This window comes from Salvia miltiorrhiza, chromosome 3, assembly GCF_028751815.1.
Source record: "Salvia miltiorrhiza cultivar Shanhuang (shh) chromosome 3, IMPLAD_Smil_shh, whole genome shotgun sequence".
Classification (NCBI taxonomy): Eukaryota; Viridiplantae; Streptophyta; class Magnoliopsida; order Lamiales; family Lamiaceae; genus Salvia; species Salvia miltiorrhiza.
In genome coordinates, this window is record NC_080389.1 from 11,565,688 (window position 1) to 11,580,132 (window position 14,445).

The window sequence follows — 14,445 nt, forward strand, 5'->3', positions numbered from 1 at the left end:
CTAAGAGCACTTTTCTTGTCTTTCGGCGCCTGCCCAATAATGTACTCACGCCCTGCATATAAATGTGCAGGTCAAGCATGGACGGAGGATGGCATGGTGTTGGCGGGGAATCATTGTTTCGAGTGATCACCTTTTGATGCCGTTCCGCCTCTATGGCAGCATAATGTTTTTGAAGCTGATCTTGGCTTATTTAAGAAATAGACTCTCGGCTATATGTCTCCATACATATAGTTCGATCACCTTTTGTTGTGTAACTCTGTATATACTAGAATCCCTGTACATATATAGTTCGATCACCGATGTTTGACTTTTATAGGAATGCCGATGATTATAACCTAAAAGAATGTTGAAGTTGTTATGAGTTGTTTACGCTTCCGCACAAACGAGTTTAGTTTTTCAGCCTTCGATCCTTCTTTCATTTAGCCGTATCGATACCCGGTCTATGCTATCAATGGCTAGGCGGCGGGCTGCGACAGAGTGATATCAGAGCAGGTCGTCTGGTCTGAGTAAGTTTCTTGACTAAGCCGAACTTTGTTAGTACCTATCCCTAAAAAGAGTCCTAGTCTAAAATTGAATCTTAGACTAGTTGAGAGTTTTCTTGGAAACAACACCCCAGCACCCCATCTCCGCCTGCTTACCGAGGTAAGAGTTTTTGATGTTTTGATGTTCATGATGTTTTGATGTTTTGATGATCTTGATGTTTTGATGTTCTTTACTGCTTCTATGATAAGTTTTAAGCTTGTATCTACTAATGAGTTAACGAATTGGCCTAATGATGGAAATGCTTGAGGAGATGGAGTATATGACATGAGCCAACACTTGTCCATTTTATGGGGAGATTTTGAGGCTAGTATAGCCGTGGCACCACCGTACCAAAGGAGAACGAGTATGTTGTTGATTGAGGAATACCAGGCAGATACTACGTTCACTTTTGATGAACACGATGTTAATATTACAGGATGCAGAGTCGAGAGGATACAGCGACGCAAAGGCAATATCGCGAGGCGATGCGCAATTGGTTCAGGACTACTGGGCCTCAAGAGGGTGATATGCTCGGAGAATTCCTTGCGCGTTACCATAGTCGCTGGATAGAGGCTACATCTTGCGGCATCGGCGAGGCTGAGGCCATTACGCACCTGATTCCGCAGCTCCCTTGGGAGTGGCAAGAATGGGTAGCTTCCCTAATACCCCACTACATCTTCCGGAATGATTTCGGGCGCTACTTGGGCGCCGACTTCCGCGGGTTCATTGCGATGATTAGTTATCGCTATTTTGCCTTCGGCGATCCACCTTCACCGCCTTATGGGAACCTGAATGGACCAGCGCCATGAGGAGCAGAAGAGGCACCTCCACTGCCAACAGAGCCTTATCCAATTATTCCTCCACCTCCAGCTGATCCTATTTCCGTTATGTCTGAGCCTGATGTCTCAGCGCCGATTGCTTTTGAAACTTATTCCCCTGTGAGGGATCATGATCCATTCTCATCTTTAACACTCATGCCATTTCCCAGTGCAAATTTCCCATCATGGGATTTTTCTTCGGTGACGGCACCTTTGCCATTACCGCCTTCTGAAACAGCACCGTCTGTTGTGGTTGCTGTACAGCCAATTGTTTCTACGGAGCTGATTGAGATTGTCCCTTTTAACCCATACCCAAGGGTTGCTCCTTTGCCTGAGCCGGGCACCTTGGCTTTTCAGACGATGATGCACGCGATTCTGTTTTCGCCATCGCGAGATGCCCAGGAGGGAGGATCACGCCCTGCCCGACTTGATAGTGATGAGGACGAATCCGAGGAGGAAACTCCTGCGATGACGGTTGGCTACGGTCGGACTCGGCCACTGCAGCGGAAGACTGCCACTACTGGCGAAGAGACGTGGGTGCCTGTTCCCGAGATACCTGTATACGGGGCCAATGATGGATACTGACGTGGAAGATGAGACGGACGATGATAGCATTTTTCGCTTAATTGATGAATATGAGGATGGAGAGGCTGAGCCGAGAGAGGGCAGGCAAGGTGATGAAGTAGAGAGTGGAGCGCCCGGAGCTGATGGTGGGCGATGATTGTGCTGTTTAGCATAGAAGCCAATATGTCTTTTGTGATGCTTGATGATGAACATAGACGAAATAGTATAGAAAGTACGCTTTTGTAAATGCTTAGTGTAATGATGCCTGTGTAGAAGGGGCATCATTGTAAGAATTAGGGATTGTTTTGATGTACATAGATCCCAACTTTTGTGAAAAGACCTCAAAGAGGCAATTTTCTATGTATATATGCTTACTTGATGTTGATGTTACCTGATTTGTTGATGATGTTGCTTGACTTGATGAGTGATAATAGAAGTGAGTGACCAACAAATGAAGTTTTTAGATGATGAGAAATACAATAGAGTAGAGGTAAAGAGAGTTTACATTAGAGGAGAAAAGTAAGATGAGATGAGAGCACTGAGATTTCTGCGCCAGAGCGGAAGCGAGTCCGCTGGCGAAACGAATCCTCTGGAGAAGTGATTCCTCTGGCGAGACCGTTCCTCCGGCTTTTTGATTTCGCTGCACTGACTAGCGATCCCGCTGACGAGCGATTCCGCTGATGAGTGATTCCTCTGAGGAGGGATTCCTCTGCTCCGATATGTTGTTTCCTCTGATGGACCATGCCCCCTCTGAATTTTTATATAAATCGTTTCTCTGCTCTGCACTGTGGCATAGAGAGTTTGGTACCGAGGTTGATGCGAATTTTCTTTTCCTTATAGCATGCCTCCGAGAAGGCAAAATCGGAATCGAGTAGAAGAGGAGGAGGAAGAACAGAGAGACCCTACGCCACCACCCCCACCTCCTCCACAGCAAGAGAGAAGAGTAGAAGAGCTCTTTCCTCCGACAGAACCCACCTACTTTCAGAGGAGCCGGAGATCCCGCTGAAACGGAAGAATGGATCAGAAGTATGGAAAGGATCTTTAGGTTTCTTAGATGCAATGACGCTGAGCGCCTTATGTGCATGACGTACCAGCTGAAGGGTCTGCAGATTTTTGGTGGGAGGCCAAACAGAAGACTTTGACCCCAGAGCAAATAGATGAACTTACGTGGGAGCAATTCAAAACAGCTCTTTGCGAGAAATATATACCGCGTAGCTATCGCAGAAGGAAAGAAATGGAGTTTGCAAGTTTGAAGCAAGGAAATAAAACGGTAGCTGAATATGACCGTTGTTTCTGTGACTTGGCTCGATATGCACCATATCGAGTAGATACGGATGAAAAGATGTCAGAGTTGTTTTGTGCCGGTTTAAAGCAAGAATTTCGAGTTGTCTTAGCAAGTCAGAGCGCACTCACGTATGCCGAAGCACTGAACAGAGCACTGGACATGGAGTTGGCAATGCAGCCAGAGAAGACGAGTCAACCCTCTGCTCCCCAATCAAACCCGAATGTTCAATCGGGGAGTCAATCCTTTTATGGACAAGGTCCGAAGGGAAAAAGGAAGTAGGACGAGAGAAACCAAGGTCCCGAGAAGCCGTGGCAAGGTCAGAATTGTAACACCCCGTACTTTTTCCTATGATGTGAGATAGTGTCTTAACACTATTGAGAGAACTGAGATGTTGAGACGCGAGACTTTTTTTTTTTATGATTAGATAAGACAGATTGTCTTTTAAATAGAGATACGAGTGACTAAACCGAGGATAGAGTTAGAATGATGAGATTCGAGAAATGAGCTGAGATAGAGATGCTGATAGAATTGAGCTGAGATTTTAATTTTATTTCCGATTACCGGGAATAGATTTACCAGATACTGAGTTATCAGAGTTTGACTGACCTATTAAAGAGAATAGGTATAATGAGTCTGACCTAGAGTCGAGGAAGAAAGAGTGAGAACCTTGATGAAAAGAGTCGGTCCGAGAGATGTCTAGTTTGTTTGTTTGCCGACTGCTTTAATGTGACATTATGTGAAATTACGTGACTGATTGATTATGTGATTTTCGTGATGTGTGTCACTGTGACCGAGTTATTATGATTTTTCATTCGAGACTTTTGCATTTGGAATTTTGATTGAGTTTCCAAAGCAAGTATGGGTTATTTTTATCGAGAAATCGAATGACGCCGGTTTATGAAAATTTTTCCAGGCATAATATTTTTTTTAAAATTATATTTTCTTACGAAGAGGAATATTATGATTGAGTGAGTGCACTAATAATAGTGCTATGATCATTATTTTGGTCACATGAATAATTATACTATGGTATTTTATTAATGAGTGACTTTACCATAGTTTTGTGATTTTTATCTAATCACCCTTCACACTTTATTTAATCTCCCATACCATATGTTATATGTCTCAATTTTGCTAAGTATGGAATTGAGAGAGTAGAGATTGAGAGTATGAGATGAGAGAGTGTAGAGATTAGAGAGAGATTAGAGAGAGAAAGATCATTCATTAATTGGCAAATATTTCATAAGATTTGCAAATCTCCTTTAAAGATTGCAAGATCATTCTCAATCTTGCAAAGCCAAACCTCTCTCTCCCTCACTAAATTTTCGGCCATCACCCCTCTCTCCCTCACTACAATTTTCGCCCAACACACACATACACTCATCTTCTTCACCTCACACTTCCACCATTTTCCTCCATTAGAGCAAACCTTCGAAGCTTCCAACAAAATTACCAAACACCTCACATCACTCTAAAACCTTCCATAAACACTATCTATCCTAAATTGATCAAGAGAATCCTTGAAGAAGAAGCTCCAAAGTAGAGTGAGAAAGTGAGAAATTTTGGTAAGAACTTGGGTAAGTAACCATGTTTTCCTTAAAATCTTGTTTGGAAGATGTTATGTGAGTGTATTCTTGAAAGATGAGCAAGAAAATCACCCCTCCCTTTTCTTTTCCAAATTTTCGAAAAAAAGGGTCCTCACCCCTTTCAAAATTTTTCTTTTTCTTTTCTTGTTTGGGGGTGAAAAATGAGAGTTATGTGATGTATATTGATGTTTGATATATGTTGTGAAATATGTGTCATTAGATGTGAAATCTTTGATGGAAGTTAGTTTACCCCAAAAATGGTAACTTTTGAGTTAATGAGTTAAATGATGAATTGATGATATAAATGAGTCTATGAGGTGTAGATGATGATGATTGATGGATTAATTTAAGTATATGATGTCAATTGGAGTTTTGATGTGGGTTAATTTATTAAAATTTAGGGATATGTGTATATATGCCCTTATTGGTGAATTGATGGTTTTGATGTGAGATTAATTGGTTAAAAATGAAAGATCTATGAGTAGATTAAAGATTAGTATGTGTTTGTAAAAATTTCAAAGAGTTAGTTAGTAAAAATTAGGACTTTTTAGTCTATGTGTTATTTAAGTGTTTTTGCTTGGAATATATGTTTTTAAGCATGATTGTAGTGTCTTTGTATTTTTGATTAAGTCTATTGTAGGCTAAATAAAATTTTGGCTAAGTTTAGTTTGTATGATTTTTGAGTTTTTGTATGATGTGAGTTTGATGCTTTATAAAATGAGGTTTATTTGCTCTATGATCATTATGAGAATTTTATCCATGTTTTGCTAAGAGTTTTATGTTGATACATGGATTTTCATAAAAATGTAATAAATATAGTTTTTATGATAAAAAGAGAGTAAATACGAGAATAATGAGTTATATGATGTAAATGATCATATTTGAATATTTGAGAAATTTCGAGCATGAAATTGAGAAGGAATTTGTTAGATATGTTCGTTGAAGTGTTTTCTATGAGATTTGAGTGGATGATGAAAGAAAAGAGTCGAGGTTGAGTATTACGAGTATTTTGATGTATTTGAATGTTTTTAAGTGCTTTAAGTGCTTAAAATGAGTTTTGATGTGTTTGCTTTGTATAATTGTTGAGTTGAGCATGTTTACTTGTGTGTATGTTTCGGAGTCGTTTTTCACGACCCACTGACCTACTGTTTTCGAGGGGTTCTTGATACCCAAACGTCCTGAAACTTTTATGGTAGGTATATTTGAGAGTCTTTAGCACACCGGTAAAATTTCAAGTCATTTGGACTTCGTTTGCTATTTTTATAAAATGTAATACTAAAACTGCTACATTCTGCCGAATTGTTCGGTGAGTAGCCAATAGAGTCATCGTTTCCAGTAGCTTTCCTTAGCATTCTGGAACCCAAATTTTTATGGTTGAGACCTGAGTGTCTTAACTAAGTACCCACAAAATTTCAGACCGTTTTGACAACGTTTACTATTTTTCAAAAATCAAACTTTTCGGATGCTAAAAACTGCCGATTATGGTAGACTGTAGTAAAACAGTCATATCTCCTAAAATACTTGGAGTTTTTGACCCTACTTTTTTTTAAATGAAACTAGACTCGAAGAGGTTTCTTTTGGTATGAGTTACGACCCCAGGAGAGTTCTGTACAGAGTCTGGTGAGGTTTTAAAGTTGAGTCAGTGCAGAGTAAAGCTTGTTTTCGACTTGTCTATGTGTGTTTTAATATGCCTAAGTGTTTATACTTGTTTATGTGCTTGTTTGCTATAAGTTTGAGTCGAGTTGAGAGTTAAGTCGATAATTGGACGTGTGAATCCTTAGAAGCCAAGTATACCTAGGGATTGAGTTTTAACGGGTAAATAGACGTTGAGTGAGAAGTTGGAGTAAAGAAGAGATTGGATTTAGAATTTGAGTTTCTGACTAAGGTTTGTTTTATCACATGAACCTTCGATGACGATGACGATGTGATGATGACGTATGAAGGCCCGAGCGAGACGAAGAAGTAAGTTGCCTGATTTCTTTCCAGAATAAGCGAAGGACTTCAGGTGGGCAATATTTTGAGTATACAAATATTATCCGAGTTTTCTAAACTGATTTAATGATATAATGATGTTATGAGATTAACAAATGTTTTGAGATAAATGATATTTGAGAACTGTTTGACTTGCCAATTTTTGATGTTGAGCTTGTGTGTTACCCTCTACTGATGAGACGAATTCGGTCCTGCCACAAGCGGGATTTTGTGCACAGAGGTGACTGTGAGCCGTCTTCGGGTCGGCCGGTCACGGTACTTGAGAGGGAGGCCTACTTCTCAGTACCTTAATTATAATGATGAGTTGTAGATGCGGTACATACATGACGTATACTTTGTCTGCAGACACTTATTTATGATGTTGATTGTGAAAACTGCATGCACAGATTTTTTTAATACTAATTTATTTTCTGTGTGTTGCTGAGATGTGGCAAGTTCCAAACCTATAGCTCTATGAGCACCTTTCTTGTTTTTCGGCATTTGCCCACTGAGTATTATGTACTCACGCCCTGCATGTATTTCTAAATGTGCAGGCTAAGCTGGGAGTGAGATTGGACTGGTGCTGATGGGGGAGAGTTTCAAATGATGTAAATTAAATTACTATTTTGCCTCTATGATAATAGAGTCTTGATGTTTGAATTACTTAGTTTCTTTTGAGATCAAGCAATACACTCACGGTTATGTGTCTTCATACATATAATCGGTTCGCCTTTTGCTGCGATACTCTGCAAATTATGCTTCCTTATGAAAAATGAACTATACGCGTTTTGTTTTTGTTCGTGAAATTCCTGATAATTAAAAAGTTATGACAATGTTGACGATTTTACCCTTGGGCTAATTTTATGAAGTTTTTCCTTAGCATGCTTTTACGTGAGCTTCCGCATGACGTTCACCTAGTTCTTCTTATCTTTTATTCTTTAAAAATAGTCGTATCGATACTCGTACCCCACTATTACTAGTGTCGGGTCTGCGGGCTGCGACAGGGTGGTATCAGAGCAGGTCATCTGCTCTGAGTCTATTGCTTGACTAAGTTGAACCCTTGGTTGCTTCTACTCTTTTAAAATTGAGTACTAGTCTAATTTGAATTCTTAGACTAATTTGAGAGAGTCAGTTTGAAACGAAACCCCAGCACCCCATCTCCTCCGGCTTAAACGAGGTAAGAAGTTGATGTTGTTTCTTGTCGCTTTCTTGATTGAAAGTTGAGTTTGTTTCACTAATGAGTTATGAATTGTTTTGATGACGGAATTGTTTGAGAGGATGGAATCTGATATGAGGCAGTTGATGTGGAATATGAGGAGAAATGTTGAGGCTAGTATAGCTGATGCCCCACCATATCAAACGAGGACGAGTATGTTGTTGATTGAGATGTACCAAGTAAGTTTCGTATCCATTTTCTAATGAACGTGATATTTTACAGGATGCAGAGTCAAGAGGAGGCATCGATACAGAGACGATACAGCGAGGCGATGCGCCGATGGTTCAGGACTACTGGACTGCGAGAGGGCGATACTCTTGGGGAGTTTCTAGCGTACTACCACCGACGCTGGTTGGAGGCTAGTGCCCATGGGATAGACGAGGCTGAGGCTATTACACACCTGATTCCACAGTTGCCACTCGGATGGCAAGACTGGGCGGCTTCGCTGGTGCTGCAGTATATCAGGAGGACTGAGTTTGGGCGGTTAGTGAGCGCCGATTTCCGTGGTTTCATCGCGACGTTGAGCCACCGCTATTTTGCTTTTGACGAGCCACCTCCACCGCCGTATGGACAGTTAGAGGGACCAGCCCAGGGAAGGGAGCTACTTGTTGTGCCCCCACTTCCCGATGAGCCGTTTCTGTTTGCACCTCCACCCCCAGTTGATCCGATGCCAGTTCTATCTGAGCCTCTTGTTTCCGAGCCGACTATCTTTGAGACATATTCTCCAGTGGTAGAGCATGACCCGTTTGCGTTTCTATCACTCATTCCTTTTTCCAGTGCCGAGTTACCGCCTTGGGATTGGACACCGGCGACGGAATCTTCGCCACTGCCACCTGTTTGTTGAGTCGGCACAGCCGATTGTTTCCACCGAGCCTGAGATGCAGTATGTCCCCTTCGATCCATATCCGAGGGTTGCCCCGCTACCTGAGCCTGGCACTTTGGCCTTTCAGACATATATGCATTCGATTTTATACCCACCGTCCCGAGACGCCCAGGAGGGAAGTTCTCGGCCCATACTCCTTGACAGTGATGAGGAGGACCCGGATGAGGAGACTCCAGAGATGACGGTCGGATACGGATGGACTCAGCCGTTGCAGCGTCACACTACAGCCGACGGAGTTGAGACATGGGTACCTGTTCCCGAGGTGCCGGTTTTTGGACCGATGATGGACACGGACGTTGAGGATGAGCCGAGTGATGACAGCGTCTATCGACTGATTGACGAGTACGGGAGTCAGGAGGCAGAGCAGGACGAGGAGACGGAGCCGAGTGAGGACATGGATTATGATGAGGCGACGAGCAGGATTGCAGGAGATGACGACTGGTGATCGTGTATTTAGTAGACGCGCATATATGTATAGATGCATAGTTGATATATATATATATGTAGAGAGGCATAGTATAGTGTGTATATGTAGATAGCATATATCTATAGGTGCTTAGTACCTATGATGCTTGTATAGCTAGAGCATCATTTTAGTATTAGGACCGTTATATATAGGATCCTACTTTTGTAAAAGCCCTCGAGGAAGAGGCAATTTTCCCTATATATATATATACTGAGATGTTGATGATTAGTGAGTTTTACCTTCCTTATCAGAGTTTTGAGAATGATGATGATGCTGATGCATAGTGATAAACGAGAAATAGAGGTTGATGAGAATTATGATCGATGATAGACGAGAAATTGAGTAGACGAAAATTTTTGAGAGTTTTGAGTTTTTCAAAAGAGATATAGAAGCGAAGTGAGAAAAACAGAAATCGCTTGTTTGTTTTTATGACGAACGGCTAGTTTCGAAGCCGATAGTTATATGTTTCTTTTTCCTTTATAGTATGCCTCCGAGAAGAAGGGGGAACAGAAGGAACATAGATCGAGAAGAAGAGGAGGAAGAGGAGCAGAGAGATCCCACGCCACCACCTCCCCCACAACAAGAAAGGAGGGTAGAGGAACTTTTTCTGCGACAAAATCCACCAACATTCAATGGATCAGGAGATCCCGCTGAAACCGAGGAGTGGATTCGAAGTATGGAGAGAATTTTTAGATTCCTTCGATGTAATGACGCTGAGCGACTCATGTGTATGTCGTATCAACTTAAGGGATCCGCAGATTTCTGGTGGGAAGCGAAGCAGAAGACGATGAACGAGGAGCAGATAGCAGCTCTTACCTGGGAGCAGTTCAAAGAAGCTCTTTGTGAGAAATACATACCCCGAAGCTATCGAAAGAAGAAAGAGATGGAGTTTGTAAATTTGAAGCAAGGGAGTAAGACGGTAGCTGAGTATGACCGACAGTTTTGCGATCTGGCCCGATATGCTCCATATCGAGTGGATACAGATGAAAAGATGTCAGAACTGTTTTGCTCCGGATTAAAGCAAGAGATACGAGTTGTTTTAGCGAGTCAGAGTGCGCTAACTTACGCTGAGGCTTTAAACCGAGCGCTAGACATGGAACTGGCAATGCAGCCAGAGAGACCGAGTCAAGGCTCGATTCCACAATCAAACCCGAATGTTCAATCGGGAAATCATCCTTTTGCTGGACGAAGCCAAAAGGGCAAGAGAAAATGGGACGACCGAAATCAAGGTCCCAAGAAGCCGTGGCAGAGTCAGAATGCGCCACCGCAATTTCAGAATAGAGATAAACGACCTTATGTGGGCCCAGCTGCCCCAGCAGCAGTTTTTCAAGGACCGCGAGGATTACCGCCTTGCCCGAAAGTGCAATAAACTCCATTTGGGAGAGTGTAAAATGGGACAGAATGCCTGTTACACCTGCGGAAAAGTTGGACACTACTCGAACCAGTGTCCGAATCGTCAGCAAAGTGGGAGCGGAGGACGACCGAACCAATTCCGGCCACAACTCAAAGCAATGGATGGAATCTTACCGCTACCTCCGCCACAACGACAACAGCAAGCCTATCGACCGCGTCAGTCAAAAAGGCAACCACCAGCCACACAGGCAAATCAACAGCATCACCAGAGGGTGTTTGCACTGGATCAGAAGGCACCAGAGAAGAATCAAAGAAATTTGACAGGTATAGGCGAGTTGAAAGGAGTGCCTATCGTAGTTTTGTTTGATACTGGAGCTTCGCATTCTTTTATCTCACATAATTGTGTCGATACCTTAGAATTGAAAGTAGAGCCTGCCCCACAATCTCTAAGAGTAACCACACCTATAGGCAGAACTACTACGGTTTCGCACGTATGCCCTAACTTAGAATTTAAGTTAGAATCGATTAAGCTTGAGGCTAGAAACCTGAGATTGATGCCTATGTGGCACTTGGATATAATTTTGGGAATGGATTGGTTAGAGGAGAATCATGCCAAGATACAATGCAAGGAGAGACGGATATCTTTTCAGCCACCTGGCCAAGAACCTACTTCCTTCATTGGCATTGAGGGAAAATGGAAGAAGACACCGATCATCTCGGCATTGCAAGCAAGAAAGCTCTTGCGAAGAAAGGATACAACCGCGTACGTTGTATATCTGAACCAGAGAGACGAGTCCAAGGCAAACGTTGATGACGTGCCGATCGTACGAGAGTTCAAAGACGTTTTTCCGGAGACTTTACCAGGATTACCCCCAGACCGACAACTCGAGTTTACGATCGACTTAGAGCCTGGTGCAGCACCGACGTCGAGAGCACCATACAGAATGGCCCCTGCTGAATTGCAAGAGTTGAAGCTGCAACTTCAAGAACTTTTAGATATGGGCTTCATTCGACCTAGTGTTTCCCCGTGGGGAGCACCAGTTCTTTTTGTCAAAAAGAAGGATGGAAGTTTGAGGTTGTGTATCGATTATCGAGAGCTGAACAAAGTGACGTTGAAGAATAAGTATCCGTTACCTCGAATCGATGATCTGTTCGATCAACTACAAGGAGCGAGCACCTTTTCAAAGATTGACTTGAGAACGGGATACCATCAACTGAAAATACGATCGGAAGACGTTCCGAAGACGGCATTTCGTACAAGATACGGACACTATGAGTTTATAGTTATGCCTTTCGGTTTGACGAATGCTCCGGCAGTATTCATGGATCTCATGAATCGCGTTTTTCACGAATACTTAGACAAGTTTGTGTTAGTCTTCATAGACGATATCCTGATTTACTCGAAGAGTAAACGAGAACACGAAGAGCATTTGAGGATCGTGTTGGAAAGTTTACGAGCGGAAAAGCTGTATGCGAAGTTTAGCAAATGCGAGTTTTGGCTTAAAGAAATTAATTTTCTTGGCCATATCGTTTCCGCGAGAGGAATTGAGGTAGACCCAGCGAAAGTTCAAGCGGTACAGGAATGGAGATCGCCAACCACACCGCACGAGATTCGCAGTTTTCTGGGATTAGCAGGATATTATCGACGTTTTATAGAGGGCTTTTCGAAAATCGCTAAGCCATTAACGCACCTGCTAAAGAAAGAAGTCAAATTCGTCTGGACGGACGAATGTGAGCGAAATTTTCAAGAGCTGAAGAAGAGGCTCACTATTGCCCCAGTTTTAGCTGTTCCGAAAGTAGACAAAGAATATGCAGTGTACACTGATGCATCGAAGCATGGTCTAGGTTGTGTACTGATGCAAGAAGGAAAAGTTATAGCGTATGCTTCACGACAACTGCGACCGCACGAGGTGAATTATCCGACGCATGATTTAGAATTAGCAGCCGTAGTGCATGCTTTGAAGATCTGGAGACACCATCTCTATGGAACACGGTGTGAGATATACACTGATCATAAAAGTCTCAAATATTTCTTTGAGCAAAAAGATCTGAACATGCGACAACGAAGATGGTTAGAGTTGGTGAAGGACTACGATTGCGGGATCAATTATCATCCCGGAAAAGCTAACGTTGTAGCTGACGCTTTGAGCAGAAAGAATCAGGGAGAGTTAGGATTTCTCCTTACTCGAGAAGAGAACCTGATCAAGGAATTCAAGAAGATGAATTTGGAGGTAGTAATACCACCACAAACGACAGAGATAGTAATTTCTGCACTGAGCATTACACCTGACTTACGAACGAGAATAGTCACAGCTCAGAGAGAGGATGAGAAGATGGAAAAGTTACGAATGAAAATTCGAACTGAAAAAGTGGAGAATTATCAAGAGGCGGCAGATAATGCCATTTTGTTTGAGGGAAGACTGTGTGTGCCCGATAAAAAGGAGCTGAAGAATGAAATCATGAGTGAAGCTCATGACACCCCTTATACCGCACACCCAGGAAGTACGAAGATGTACCAGGACTTGAAAACGAAGTTTTGGTGGGAAGGAATGAAGCGAGAGATAGCGTCTTTCGTTGAAAGATGTCTAGCCTGTCAGCAAGTGAAAGCGTTACACCAACGACCCTATGGCAAGTTACAGCCATTGGAAATTCCAGAGTGGAAATGGAGTGATATAGCCATGGACTTTGTGACAGGATTGCCAAAGTCAAAAAGAGGAAATACCGCTATTTGGGTAATCATCGATCGATTGACGAAGAGTGCACATTTTGTACCGATTCAGATTACTTATGGATCTGACAAGTTAGCTCAGATTTATATCCGAGAGATAGTGCGATTGCATGGAGTACCGAAGACGATCACATCAGATCGAGACTCAAAGTTTACTTCACGATTTTGGATGAGCATGCAGAAAGAGTTATGTACTAAATTAAATTTTAGTACAGCGTTTCATCCGCAAACAGATGGACAGTCCGAGAGGACTATTCAGGTTTTGGAGGACATGATCCGAACTGTAGTGCTTGATAGAGGAAATCAATGGGAGCAAGTTTTACCCCTGATCGAGTTTGCTTACAATAATAGTTTTCAGTCAACTATCAACATGGCCCCATACGAAGCCTTGTATGGAAGGAAGTGTAGATCTCCGCTTTATTGGGATGAAGTTGGAGAGAGAAAGGTACTTGGACCTGACGCGATAGAAGAGATGATCACTATTGTGAGACAGATTCGACAGAGAATAAAAGAGGCACAAGATCGTCAGAAATCTTATGCAGACACCAGAAGGACGGAGATTCATTTTGAAGAGGGAGACAAGGTTTTTCTAAAAGTTTCCCCATCTAGAGGAGTTCACCGTTTTGGAGTGAAAGGAAAACTTAAACCGAGGTATATAGGACCTTATGATGTATTAGAAAAGATAGGCCCTGTAGCCTATAAACTAGCGTTGCCTCCGAGCTTCGCGAACGTCCATGACGTTTTCCATGTTTCTCAATTGAGAAAGTACGTGTTTGATCCAAAACACGTCATTCTTCAAGAAGAAGTATCCCTGGAACCAGATTTGAGCTATGAAGAGAGACCTGATGCTATTCTGGACCGGAAGATCCAACAATTGAGGAACAAGTCGATTCCTTTGGTGAAAATCCAATGGAGACATCACGGTCAAGAAGAATCAACATGGGAACTTGAAGAGAAGATGAAAGAGAAGTATCCAGAGCTTTTTCCCGAAGGTGAATAACTCAAATTTCGGGATGAAATTTTTTTAAGGGGGGTAGGATGTAACACCCCGTA

The 14,445-nt window shown here is 42.4% G+C and overlaps 1 long non-coding RNA gene across 1 annotated transcript; it reads left to right on the plus strand.

Annotated features, from left to right (window-relative positions):
* Positions 1-6,664: 6,664 nt before the first annotated feature.
* LOC131017731 (uncharacterized) lies at positions 6,665-7,541 on the plus strand. Its single transcript, XR_009099831.1, has 2 exons — positions 6,665-6,780; positions 7,301-7,541. It is a non-coding gene; the product is annotated as an uncharacterized LOC131017731 (long non-coding RNA).
* The last annotated feature ends 6,904 nt before the right edge of the window (positions 7,542-14,445 follow it).